The sequence below is a fragment of the Taudactylus pleione genome, unplaced genomic scaffold (genome assembly GCF_031769625.1).
Source record: "Taudactylus pleione unplaced genomic scaffold, aTauple2 ptg000154l, whole genome shotgun sequence".
Taxonomy (NCBI): Eukaryota; Metazoa; Chordata; class Amphibia; order Anura; family Myobatrachidae; genus Taudactylus; species Taudactylus pleione.
In genome coordinates, this window is record NW_028284556.1 from 33,348,461 (window position 1) to 33,363,200 (window position 14,740).

The 14,740-nt window shown below is 37.8% G+C and overlaps 1 protein-coding gene and 1 long non-coding RNA gene across 12 annotated transcripts in view; one reads left to right on the top strand and one right to left on the bottom strand.

The window, feature by feature from the left end:
- BIRC6 (baculoviral IAP repeat containing 6) overlaps positions 1-14,740 on the top strand; it is a 403,615-nt gene that overhangs the window by 325,649 nt on the left and 63,226 nt on the right. The gene's annotated exons all lie outside the window — the stretch shown is intronic.
- Positions 845-7,401, bottom strand: LOC148522159 (uncharacterized). The gene is made up of 2 exons (XR_015878790.1): positions 6,530-7,401; positions 845-5,167 (listed from the first exon to the last, which is right to left on the bottom strand). It is a non-coding gene; the product is annotated as an uncharacterized LOC148522159 (long non-coding RNA).

Below are 14,740 nucleotides of genomic sequence, written 5' to 3' on the forward strand. Positions count from 1 at the left end.
AATGCAAAAAGAAATGAAAATGTTTAAAAAAAATTTGCTTGCAATATTCTTTTCAGGTAGCTGTTATTTGTAATGTCAACATTATTAGATAATGTTGCTCTTATGGCAGTATTGTTTATAAGCCTGATCTATTACTTGAGTCATTTGAGGGTTATTTTCTGTGTCTTTTATCAAAAGTAACTAATATATCAAGAGCTACTTTATTTTGACTTTTATTTAAAATTTTTCTAAATATATTTTATTTTATGACCTACAGATCTGCCCAGTTTCATTGTTGCTCATAGCGCAGCAAATCACGCTATGCGTGGCATGAGACGCCCTGCCGCAATCGGGGACGCGCAGTAGTGTCTCCATTCAACCCAATGGAGACGCATTCCCGCGAACGGGGACGTGCCATGGCGTAGCGTGCTGCGAGCAGCAACCATGAACCTGGGTGCATCTGTACTTGTGTGTGTCTTGATGATGTGGACATTATCCAAGTGAGGGCTGTATCCGTGACTTTGAGACACTTAATGGGCATGACCCAAAAAAATAGTGAATCTTATTCGAGTTTGACACTAAAACACATGCAGTTTAAGGTTATGGCTCATGAAATAATTTAAAGAGATCAATGCCTTTTAGATTTGTGTCATTGTCTGCCACTCCTTAATAGGTGTTAAGTACCATTTACTGTAGTTAATCAACAGGATGTAGAACAACATTAATTCTTCAGCTTATGTTATTTCTTAAAAAAAAATCACCTTTGCATGAACTTAACTGTAAAATTCTCATATGCACCTGACATGTATTGTGCAGCTCTATAAAGCTTCCATCTCTCAAGTGTTAACAGAAACGCTAATCTGAGTTGACTTTAAATGATTATTTTATTAAGATCATAAACAATACATTTTTCATTTTTTGTCGGCATTCCTAGGCATTGCTCATTTCCATCTGTTAAAAAGGAGTTATATTTTTAAAAATCATTGTAGCAATAAGCCAAGTAGTGCACTCCACTTTTGTTGACACTGTTGACAGCAGCCTATCAGTGTTCATGGATCCATGGCTTGTAGGAAGTAGATTAAAAACTAAAACCGCCTGCACCATCTCTATTACTTTGAACATTAGATTGCAAAGCTCAAGACACATCTACCAGTAAGAAGTAAGCATTGATTGGTCAAGTGTAAGTTAGACGAATGAAAGCAAATGCCTTATTGGTTAAGTGTACCAGCATTTAAAAAAAAAAATTTTACCAGCAGAATACTATATACTCATTTTGCCTTTTCTGAAATAAGCTTTCGTAAAATGAGTATAGTTTTAAAACCGATGTTATCTGGTATATGGGTTCTTTGTGGACTTATTATTGTCTTCTGTGCATATAGACCTATGGAAAATCCATTACATCCAAAGACCGGGTTACTTTTATTACAAAGATTTTTAAATAAGTTGATCCTTTTTTTTTTTGTTCTGTTTATCTGTTGTAGGGAACAATAACAGCTTTTAAGGAGATTTGTAACCTGTATCCTAAGTCTGCTATCCTAAATGAATCTTCTCTTTACTAGCTGTTTGGGTCTTTTGAATGTTGAAGTATATCTTTTTCCTTTTTAAAGAGTTTCACTGGCATTTTCCAATGGCCTCAGTGGAGTGGGCATGAGACAGTGATGGCTGTGCAGACGATAAGAAGTGTGACTTGTAGCAATGCATACTTACCTGATTTATGTTTTTCAAAGGGTATCAACTGGATAACACAAATTTGTATTTTATTGAAAATGGGTATTTAAAGTTATAATTATCAGATGAAGTTACGATATGTAAGCATGCAAAGTGATGCTCCGAAAGCTTCTCACATTCACATATGGGTGAATTAAATTGTTTTCTCACGCCCGCAGCTCCTGTCTAATGTGACGAAAAATATTCAATTATTTGTGCCGCTGGGCGTGGGTGCCCGTTACTTATCGCGCATGTCGCACCCAACTGCATTGGGATTCACCATGCTAAGCGACTTTTCCCTTGCATGCTACTGTGCGCGCTGCCCTAATGCCTCACTTCAGGCGGAAGTGGATGCAAGCAATAAATAATGGTCACCGATGACTCTCTCCCATCGCCACAAATAATTTAATAGCTCCTGGTGACTTGAGACAGGAGCTACGGCAGCGCAAAGCAATTGATATCCGTCCATGGAATGTGAAATGCACCTATCCAGCAGCAGTCTCTCCCAGGAAATTACTTTATAATGTTGGCTAATATGCTGATCTATAACAGACCCTTCCATGCCTTGTTCCCAGAAAGAGTCAAAGCTGGCTGCTGCAACAATATGCAAATTGTTCAACTTCCTTTGTTGCCAATTAATGCTGAGCACTGACATAATTCATGTATTCGCTTATACTGTGGTCTTTGGAATGTTAGTGTGTTTTCGCTGTTCTCTGCCATATATATACATTTTCATGGGATATGATGACTGGTATTTGCAGAATACAGTGAGTATGCATTGTAAGTAACATGTTATGTGTGCCCAGAATGGATGTCAGGGACACTGACTTCAATATGAATTGTGGTTTAACTTTTGAAATTGACAATTATTTATGTCACCAATACACAATGGGATCATTTCCTTCCCAAAATTGGAAATCACCAATGTGGAAAAACATAAGTAAATAGACCCATCTCAAATAAACTTTTAATCAGTACTTCTTTCTAGCACATCCCTGATTGAGCACTTAAATATTGGCATACTGCAATCTATTGTCCAAAGATGCATTTTCCTTTTAATTTTTTTAACAAAATGACTAATAATTCTTGTATGTATTCTGACAGGTCATGTGTCAAAACAGCTTTGTCCTTTTGATTTAATCAATGCTATTTTGTTAGTAAGCGTCTGTTCCCATCACTTGGCAAGATCAATAAGCAATGTTAACACTTCTTTCTAGATTTAGAACTTTATTGCTTTATGCAAAGTGAGCATTTGGGCACTTAGTGTTCATTATAATGATTACACTTCATAATTTGATCAAAAAATTTAATTAATAATTTTATTGGTTATAAAAGACAAAATGAAAAATAGAGATGTCGGCATAGCATACCTCATGTAATTTATTTGAATAAACCTGAGGGGTATCGGTAGATTTTTACCTTCTGAATTTATAAAATATCATGAATTTTGGACTTCATTTACTGCTCACATTGTTTTTTGTTAGGGCACTTGTGTTTTTGATTCATGTGATATCTGGCTTTTTACTTATTGATTTATTTACATTGTGTGCCAACAGATGTTATGCCCTCTGTGGTACATTGTTTTTGTCAATAACTGACACATAATGAAACCATTACATACATTTTCTGTGAATTATAATAAAAAAAAAAAATCGCTTTTACCTGTTTGGCAGCTTTTTTTATTTTTGCTTCTATTACAGCAGTTGCCACATATAAATGAGTATAGTCTCTGCATTCTGTGGCATATCTAACTAATGTGCAGAAGACCTTAAATAATTGGAGAGCAATGCACATTAATGGTCACGCCCTCATACCCCACCAACAAGTGGCTTTGTATATAGTTTCCAATAAAAACCTGAATTCTCTGACCTGGTGTGGCATTAACCAAAGTCATATATTAATATTTATATTCATGGCTTGTCTTAGGTGTATGGAGTGCACTATATAGGAAATTTGAATAACCAAACCAATGGAAGCCCAGTCACTTGACTACACACATGGCAAAACACCTTTACCAATGTCACTAAAGCGTATGTGTGTCCCATAGGTGGAAAATGTAAAGCACCATTTTTGCTAACAAGAAATGGAATAAAGTTAGTACTGAGTCACTGTATAGTCACATGTATAAATACGGTTTATACAATACACCCTTAAATGACAACAGGGCATACAGAGCAGCAGACTTAGCTGCGCAGACAATGTAACACACCTAGAACGAGCTTCCAAGCTTATTCTGTGTGTTAAACATATGGTCATTAAATGTAATATAAGATGTAGCAATATTCATACAAACCATTTACAATGATCCCTGGGTGAAACTGGTGCTTTGTTGTAATTGGTACTTAACTTTCATTTAAATGATTGTGTTCCCTTAAGTGTTAGACCTACATGTAACACTGGAGAATGGTGAAATAGTTGATGTATGAATGAGGGGGATTGTTAATCATCAAGCACAATTTACAAATGTACAGGAAGCAGAGATCTGTGTTCTTTTCATTCTCTTGTTTCCGTGCCCCTAATTGTTGTTTTTCTTCTATAGTTAAAATCGTAAATTACAGTTGTTAACAACCCCCACACTGCCACAATTTTCCACATTAAACTGATCACCTTATCTTATGTAGTACTCCGTATAACCATCCTAACTGTTAATGGCTAGACATTCCCTGTCTATCCCTAACATTCCTTTGCCCAAGCATGAATGACTTCATTAAAACATTTTATTATTTTATGCCTTGTAAATCACAGTAATTGTTAGAGCAAAGTTGTTGTGTTTTTTTTTTTTTAAGGTGACATGTTTAGTAAGGTGCTTTAAAAAATATATTTTGGGGGACAATGTATTGAAATGTGTTATAATCCATTCGCTGATGTACCTGTATGGAAGCATTTAGTAGGAAAGTCTTCTATGGAGTTTAAGAAGAGTTTGAAGGTTTTTTTTTGTCTACTCCTGGTTGAGTGAGTGAGATGCCATAAGATGGACACGACTGTAGAAATATTATTTCCTGTATCTTGGATATTATGGCAGTAACACAGCACTCCAGGACTTTATTAAAAGTGATGCACAGTTGCACCTCTGCATGTGAGTGATTCCTGCCCATGTTCGTTTCATACTCCTATCTACATTGGCAAATGCGCTCCATTGCCCATGGTCCAACTAGGCACTTAGCACTGGAATGTATTGGATGGTCTGAGGAGCCTCCTTGACGTTTCTTCTTCTCCCCTGCCATTTGTTATATAATCACTGAGGTTTCACCCTCACTTGTTACGCACCCAGCGTAGAGCAAGACCGTCAGAGGGTGGTATAGATGTACACAAACACGATGACAAACAGGTTCAGCACAGTCCCTATAATTCCCAACATGGCTAAAATGGACTCCTCTTTCTCTTCTTTCTCCTCTTGCTTCTTCACTTCCGCTGCTGCTGCCGTTAGAGCAGACGTGACCATGTTTCTCAGAAATGTCTTCAGCAATCCTCCGAAGACTATCTAGAAGAAATGGGTCAGAAGGAGGAAAATAAAATGGTACTTTTTATAATGCTTCTCCACAGCACACTGTTTAGCTAACATACTGGCATGCAGGGAAGTTTCAAGAGCTAGAAATGGCAAAGTCTCACTTAGAGTGTCAGCTCTTTCTCAACACAAAGCTTATAAGCCAAGCATGGAACTCTCCAATCATAGCCTAACATGTCCCTGTTTTTCTAAAGCAAAATTTGTGTAGCTAAGCTGAATTGTTGATGGGTACCTTAAAGCCCATATAGCAATGGTTAATAAGGGCATTGCAGTTCATTGTCAGGCAAATAGCATGTTGTTAAACAATGAGAGAGTACTCCTGTGTAAGCTAGATGCTTGCAACCAGCCAACCATTGTGTATTTATCTTTAATGTATCTTCATATCCATTGTAGTGGACATGTCTATTGACATACTGATAAATTGAGTGCTCTATAATCCATTTGTACACTTGCAATTGAATTGCCAGTTAACCCCCTTCAGTTCGGGAGAGCATTGCTTTATATCGGGGGTGGGAGGGCCCCTTCATGAAGGAAGAATGCTATTATTTCTAATCACTTGCTGTGCCACGTCACATCAGTACGTTACTATTGTTTTATCTAATTACCATTATTTTCTTTCTACAATTAAGATGCAGATTTGGCTGATTTTAGATTTTTTGTCATACTTGAAGAAAAAAAAGGGTTAAAATCTACATACTCCATTTCATTTTATGTATATTCCCTATAGGGTATTACAACCACATAAACATGCATTTCTACAAGTGAAAGCTTTTTTTTTCCTGCTGTATTGTTAGAACACATTTAAATTGGTCTATTAAGCAGAAAATTGATTTTACAGTGCTAAAATACCATCAGCCACATTCATTTAATACAGTTTTACTTTCGTGTGGCAATCTCTTGACAGCATCCGTGTAGCAATTCAGATGATCTCAGACAACATATGTAGCCATTGTTCTGTTAGAAATCTCCATTTTATATAGCCTCTTCAGTGGATTAACTAAAACATCCTATCTCATTACAATTAACAAATGCAATATGTTTACTGTGTGTCGCACCCATGACCAGTTTCATCTTAAGTGTCCATTGTGCCTTTCGTGATGAATAATTAAAACTGGCTAGCGATAATAAAGATTCCTAGTGGGAGGTGTAAGCTGTGTACAGTTCTTTGTCTCCATTGCTGAGGGTACTGTAGTTCAGTGTACTGAATAGGTGCCGGAGTGTGTGTGTTGTGGCTTTGTTTTTTCCTTTGCACTGGCAGTTAGTTAAGGGATTCCGTTTATTTTCAGCATGCATGCATTTAAAATGTGATTTGGATTATGAATAAGAATTGCTTCTTACCCTACTCTGCATCAGGAGTACAGTGGCATCAGGCATGCTTCTGTGTCCTCCACACAATGGAAAGCCAAGCTTTTATCTTCCAGCAGAGCTGTACCACACATGTGTACATGTACTAACCCTCTCCTGATCCCCCTAAATAATGAATGGCAAGGAGTAACAAAATTCACGGATGCTGTGTCTGTTATTAATCCAATGAATCCAGGCGGCAGGAAAAAGATGATACTTTCAATATTGAACCCCACAGCATGAGAACAGCTTTCCAAGAGGCTTGTACTCAGTTGAAATCCAACTTGTGGTTTTTTTTTTCTTTCTCCATTCAGCAGGCAGCTCTTACTGTTAAAGGGTTGTCATTGACCTAATAGAACTCTGTTTCCAGATTTTTCCTTATGAGATTGTAAGTCACCATCTCCTCTGGTGTATCTTCCTGGTAGCATGATTTTAGATCCAGTAGTGCTTGGCACTGAGCTCCATTGCAGGATATTCTGGAGACTTGCATAATCTAAGTACCAGTTCCCAGCACCAGGCACACTTTACACCTAAGCAGGCATCATTGGCAGATTGTTCCAAGACATCATCCTGGACATGATATAACTCAGCAACTAAATCCCAGCAGAGGAGAGTGGCTGTGCTCTAGGTTGCATTAGCGTGCCGTGACATTGACTAAACACGCACCTGGCACTTGCAGAATAAAGTGGCTACAAGCTGCCCTCCCAGACAGTGAGTTGCATAACAATGCGCAGCAGCACCATTGTCAGGCCAGGCACATTTGAAATCTGCAACAGTTCCAGAGAGTAGCTTGTGCATACAGCAGGGGAGGGGAGTGAGAGAGTTAACCCCAGTCCTGGAAGCTGTAAGGAAAAGCTGCGTGACAAATGGTGACATTAGGGCACTGGAGCTGAAAAGCTGCTTCTACCTTTTTTGTTTCTCCATGCTTTGTTAAGACAGGCATATTGTTTTAGGGAAGGCACTGCCTCTTTATAGTCACTCATCGCAGCTTGCCACCCAAATCAGATGGGTCACAGTGCATGCGTCATGAAGCTGTAACCGTTGCTGATGACTGGAGGGTAATGTCCCTCGAGCATCTGTTTATGGAAAGCAATTATTTGAACTAACCTTTTGAAAATTACAAAGTGTATGTGTACATATCCATTTATGCATGTATGTGGGCTTATGTCGGAGAATTTTGGATGTCGCATTTACTGTATTTAATAATTTGTTTTTTTTCTAATTTTTGTCACAGTAATATAATCAAAACAATCGGTTATGGGGTTTATTTGTGCTTTATTGCAACCTTTTAATGATCGAGAATCTAGAGCTTTACTGCTGACTTAACATGAAAACGTCATATAAAGATGCTGAATAGCTTTCCATGAAATGGCTTTAAGATATTGCATGAATTTTTGTCATTTTAACAAAAATAGTATAAATGTATAATGGATCTGTATAGGATGGTTTTTTTTGTTGATTTGGTTTTTTTTGACCGATGTGAGAATTGGGGAAAAAATTCCAGCAATAATCACTATCTGTGACTTATTTTGCATATACATAAATGACACGCTCCCAAAGATTAATTAAAATAAACAGATGTTTCTATTTAATTTAACAAGACCATGTATTAAGCAGAAAGGGCACAACTTTTAGGCAACATTTTATATTAACAAAAGGTTTGACATTGAATATAGAGAGCATTGCTCTTGGACCTGCAGTTATGATATGATGATCAACAGGATTATGTATTTTTTTTTTTTCCTGCAGTTCCATTTTCAAACTGGTATACATTGCACTTCTACATTAGAGATTAACATTGTGTTTAATTATAAGTGCAATACATTAGGACCCTATGGGATGGTTACAATTGGCCTAGTTAATTTACAGCACAGGAAAAAGGGTTAATAGCCTCGGACTTTTACTCCCAAAGCTATTCAATTAAAATCCCTTTTCCTTGCGCTATAAATCTGCCTCTAAAACACTTCGCATTACCCATAGATTCCAGAATAAGTTCCCAGAGCTATAGGTTATCGTGTTCGCAGCTGGCGCAATAAGGGTAGAAAGCCCTACTTAATGCGGTTTTCTATTCGAGCCTCAGGAAGAGGTGAAATCCATGTTAAGTGATTGCCGCAGGCTGTAATTGAATAGCCCCGGGCACTGTATCATGGGAAATTAGTACGTTGAGGCTAAATGAATTCTTCCCTTAAAGAGCGAGTCATTGTTGGAATCGTAGTTGGAAAAGTTCTGAGTCTGTCTGTGCTTATTTCTACCACAGGCTTTACGTAGGAAATGATAATGTAAATGTTTAGGGGTCGATTCAATTAACTCGCCCGCGTGAGTAAGTGCGGCTAACTCTCAATGGCAACTTGCATGTAATTCAAATTGACCCCTGATGCTGGGTATACACTAGACGACTAGCAAACTATGCGATAGTCATCAAGATTTCCCTTGAACTCTCGGACAAATGATTTAGTGCATGCAAACTCTGCAATCTACCAAACGAGATATTGTGCATCATTTGGTGGTTAGATAGTTAACTGATATATCGCCTTGTTGTCCGGTAGTGCATACACACTGCACTATTTGCGGGGAATCATTAACGAAAATGTCAGATTGAACTTCATGTAGGGAAGACCTGAAGATGCAACGGATGACGCCACGGGAACACGCATACACTTGACGATTTGTTGCTCCAATGCTTCTGAATCGGCCAAATTGTTCAAATTATCGTCTAGTGTGTACGGGGCTTAAGTTTAGTAAATGGTCTCCTGAAGTCTACGTTCTTAAAGCCAAATAATACTTTGGAAGTTTGACTTTTGCATTATCATCCTGTGGACAAACAGGCATAAGGATTCATTGTGGTGGTTTTCGTTTCTTGGTATGCAGCTATGCACCATTTTTCTACACCCAATATATTGGCTTTTGACTGGTGACTTCCACATTTGTTGTATCTGTTTAATGTATGTCTGCCCAGAGATGCTGAGAGCAGATTGGACAGCTATGAAGTACTTAGGCCTGGACATGCTGAGATGATGTATGAGGTGTGGCTATTAAATAACGAGACTGATGCTATCATTTGTTTAATTATATTAAGTACATATAAATTCAGTTCCCCTTCTATGTACTTTCCTTCTGCATCCACACACCGCTGCATTCTTATTTTCCATTGGTCAAAGTAGTGCTGTAGCTCATTATGTGTCAGCTTTCTCAAGAACTCCGTTGTTTTCTTCTTATCTTCTTTTCTTCCTCAGTAACTGATGCAAAACGGATTCCATTGAGTACAGATTTGACTTTATGGAAAAGAGCAACGTGTCACTGAGCTAGGTCTGGCCAGTATGGTGGGTGTTCTAGTACTGCAGTATGTTTCTCGGCCAAAAACTGCTCCTCAGAGACAGCTGTGTGGGCTGGTGCGTTGTCCTGATGGAGGATGAAACCATTTTTCCACATCTCTGAGCTCTTTCTTCTGAATCTTTCCCGCAAAGTTGCTAGAACATTTTCTATAGTAATGTTGATTCACTGTTGTGCCTACTGGTACCCAGTCTTAAAATAACGTCTCTGTTCATTCTCGGCGATGGCGTTTTTCAGTGCATGCGCTGGTGCTTTGTCTCAGGATCATACTGGAAGATCCATGCTTTATCACAGTTGATAACTTTGTCTAAAAAATGCAAATCTACTTGAATTTGTTCCAAAATTAAATACATTCCCCTTCTATGTACTCCGCTTCTGCATCCACCCACATCTCTTCATTCTTACAAATTCACTATCTATTTTTTTTTTTCTACTCTGCAGTGAGAAGCCTTGGAACCATCTTTGCACAAACTTTTGTCGTGTTAAGAACTCTATGCAAAACTTGCCTAACAGTTTCTTTGTCAATGTTTACCATTTCGAGTCAGTAGTCAATTTGAACAATTTTCTAGTTTTTCATCAACATTTTCATTTGTTTTTGATGTGCACGGCCTTCCGGGACATTCATCATCTTCAACATCCTCACGTCCGTAACAAATAATTGGTGTAGAGACTTCACAAATCTGAGATTTCTTTCCAAGAGATAGTGGCACCCTGAAGAGTCATAATTTCACTAACATTTTGCTCTGGTTGAACTCCCCCTTATCAGTTAGTTACAAGTGATAGAAAGTACCAATAGGGGCGATTCAATTGTTTTTGTGCGCCTAATTGCACCTAATCCCCCATCTAACTAAATGGGATGATGATATAAAAAAAAGATGTTGTCGTGCCCACTAAGACTGGGTTTAGCTGCGTAAAAAGGCTAAAATTGTTTAAAGTTCTGGTTAGTGCGCTCCAGCCCATGTTTTGGTACTGTTTTTCAGCCATGTGCAGTCTTGTGCATCTTCTTGTGGTACATAACTGCTTGTGAAGAAGTTGTGAATGTTTTTGAAATTTTACAAATCATGTTTTGCAAGTAAAACTTATGTCAGGGTTTGATCCATCCCTTACTTTCAGTATGGCTGGCATCTGTTATTTACTCAATTTTTGTGTTCCACTAATGATATTTAAATATATTTCAAGTAGCTTTGACCAAAGTTGTTGAAAAGTTTTGCACAAATTGAATTTTGTGGCAGGACAAGCAGTTTTGTAGAGATACTGAATTTGGACGCTATAATAATTTTAGAATTCTGCTTTTGTCACCATTCCATAGAGTGGTCATATCTCGCTGTATTTCTAAATTTGTGTTTTGTGAAATTTATAGTTCATAAATAACGTTCCTACTGCTCTTCTGCTGGAATAGGACTTTGGGGGGAACTCGAGTGGTTTTTTTTGTTCCACCTGATTTCCCATCCAAAAGGACTGGACGATATTCAATTGTTTGTTCCGACGGACACAACTTAATTGGCGCCTATTACTTATCGCACATGTGCACTCAAATGCATTGGGTTTAGATGCGTAAAGTGGCTAAACCTGAGCAAAGTACTGGTCGTGCTGAGCAAACAAATTGCTCCAATCACTTTAGATAGGAGCTGGGGACACCACAAAACAATTAAACTCACTCCTTTAGAAACTTTTGAATAATTTAAATGGTTTTGAAAGTTTTGCTTGCATGTAATATTTAAACTTTGTATATATACTGTATCTTTATGGTATAGTATATTTAGTTTTGCCTTGCTAGGTACTGTATGATTGTTAGGAACATAATTATGTTTGATGTAAGTTATGCGTTCACATGTCGACATGAATCCCGACACGGTTCTAATGCAACTTATAGCATTTTAACCACATGGGTATTTAAACATGCCGCTTACAGGCATATTTAGAGTTCTAATACCCATGCGATTAAAATGCTTTAAGTGCTATTAGAACGGTGTCTGGTTCCACGAGCCAACATGGTCATGTTGATATAATTACTATGTCGACAATGACCATCGACAAGATGAACCCATCCTGTGATGTAATGTTTTGTTTTATGTGGTTCAGTACATTGAAGCATTGATGAAAACTCTTTTGAAAATCATGTCCCCCAATGCATAGCTATCGATGAAGCTTTATAATTCTGTATTATACTTATTTATCAATAGTCAAAATGCAAACATTATCGTGCACTGGTGTAATTTAAACCATTCTGTTTTTAACTTGTATTCTATTTTTGTTCAGTTGAAAGCTGATTGATTGTTGTATGCAGTATGCTTGTTAGAGATCATTTGCTTTTTTTTACTTTTAATCAAAATGGCAGCTTCAATCTCCTTGGGGAGCATAACAGCTAAAATGAAGTTGTTTTTCTTAAGCTTGCTGGCTGAAGTTATTCATAAACCGTATGATCCTTGCCCATATATTACCAGTGAGAATTGGAAAGTAATGTGCTGAAGACCGCCTGATAACCAGCTTTATTGTTTAACCTCTAGCCCTATATATATTTTATTTATTTATAATTATCTACTAGCAATAATACAAAGTAGCCTATATAAAAGATTGACCTGTATATAAATTCACATAACTTGAGAGATCTTAAAACTCTTAACATCCGTCAGGGATTTCAAACGGGGAAGTTGACAGTCTGTGTCTTAAACTGGCCATTAACATTGCTGTATCTTTGCATTATGATCAGATCTGTGAGCAATCTGATCAAACGCCCCAGTCTGTTTGTCTAGGATCGAACGTGATCTCACATTCTTAAGGGTTGGTTTTATTTTAATAATTTTAGCAACCTACAAATTACTCATGCTGTACTTGGATGTACAGTATGCCGATTCAAAATAAATATAATTTATTAAATATCATTTTGGTCATTAAATCATACTCTGTCAGGGCTATGTGGTAATTACACACTGATTTGTGCTCAGGAGAACAACATTCATTTGTTAATACCTTTTGTTCTAAAAAGTTATGTATTATGATTACTAGGACTAGTCATGTCACATCACTGACTGGTGTGGAATATCTTCATTCTGATTAACACTGTGGTTCATTACTTCTGTACATGCATTTTTTCAAATGTTTATCCAGATATCCATTTTCTAAACCTCTTTGGGGAGATGCCTACTCTGTTGTATTGCCTCTGAAAACCACCTTTTACAATATGGGTTAAGAGACTAGATTCCATTGCGCCGCTAATTAATGGAAATCAATTGGCTTATACACACACTAAGTCAAATATTTGTGCTTTACCTCGGGTGCATTTAGCTGTGTCCACTGCACAATTTGCAAAGCCAAAATGATTGTCATTACGGATTGCTTCTCTCCATTTTATGTTATTTAGCATGTGGGAGATCCTGACACTTTGTGGAAGTATTTATATTTACAACCGGAGGGGGGGGGGGGCGGCGGCGGCCTGCGAGTGTCATGGGAGGTTCGGTGCGTGCTGCGGGTGGGTCCACAACACCCGTGCATGCTGTGGGTGTTGTGGTGGTCCTGCAGGAGCTACAGGTGTCACCTGGGGGTCCGGCAGGTGATGCGGATGTTGCGAGGGGTCCGGCGAGTGAGGCGGAAGGGTCCGGCGGGTGACGCAGAAGGGTCCGGCGGCTGCTGCGGGGGGTGGCCTGGCGTGTGGCCCACGCCGCTAGTCATTGGCCACTGATACTAGTGACGTCATGACGTCTGGTCACGTCGTGACGTCACAGATGCCCTGAAATATTCTGTTTGGAATATTTCGGTTTTTAGAATAACGGATATGGGAGACTCTGTATGAAAACAACAATGTATGTACAGGTTCAGTCTCCCATATCCAAAATGCTTGGGAAAATGCTTATTCCGTATTTTGGAATATTTGCATACCATAATGACATATCTTGGGAATGGGCCCCAAAGCTAATCACAGAATGCATTTGTTTTATATACACCTTACACACACAGCCTACAGGTTATTTTATACAATATTTTCAATAATGTTGTGGCTCAAACAAAGTTTGTGTACATACATGAGATTAATTTGTTTCATGCGGAGGTCGTGAAACACAGAGCCTGAAGGTAATTTTATACAATAGTTTTAATAATTTTGTGCCTTAAACAAAGTTTGTGTACATTGAGCCACCAAAAAGCAAAGGTTTCACCATCTCAGTCATGCTAAAAATATTCCGTATTTCGGAATATTTGGATATGGGAGACTCGACCTGTACCCCTAAAAACAATAAGCCTACAGTCAAACAACCTGCTTTTAAGGTTGTAGATAAAAACTTAATGACTGCAAATTACGTCTAATCTAAATCTCATTTAATCTATATACAAATTTGGATAAAACTGGCCATTTGTTGTTTAGTAATTTTTGGTTAGGAGACGGAAGCAGAATGTTACAGAAGTCTATGCTCTCACTTTTTATTTCCTTCAATAACGTGATTTCCCGTATTGTATTTGTTTGTTGCCTTTTTTTATGGTGGCTGCTTTGCTATACTTAAATTACCTTAATTAGATGTTTGGATGTGTCTATTTCTCGAGGGAGTGTAAGCAAACTCATAAATTCTAACCCATATTGACATTCAAATACATTCTAACAATGTAACTGGCAAGGAATTTCTCTATTCTTCTGTATAGATATTAATATCTGTAATTGAGGCAGTGGGAAGGTTTTGTTGCTACTTTCCTAAAATATATATTCTGTTTCTCTCCTGGTGATACAGCTGTCAATTGTTGTAATATAATAGCAATTCTTTTCTCAGCACAAGTTGCTTACACATTCATGAACACAATGCTATCATTTCAGGACTTCACAGTATTTAAATAGAGTACTCTTTAATTTGCATAAACAGTCAGCAGCTTAGTAGAAGATGAATCTGGAAG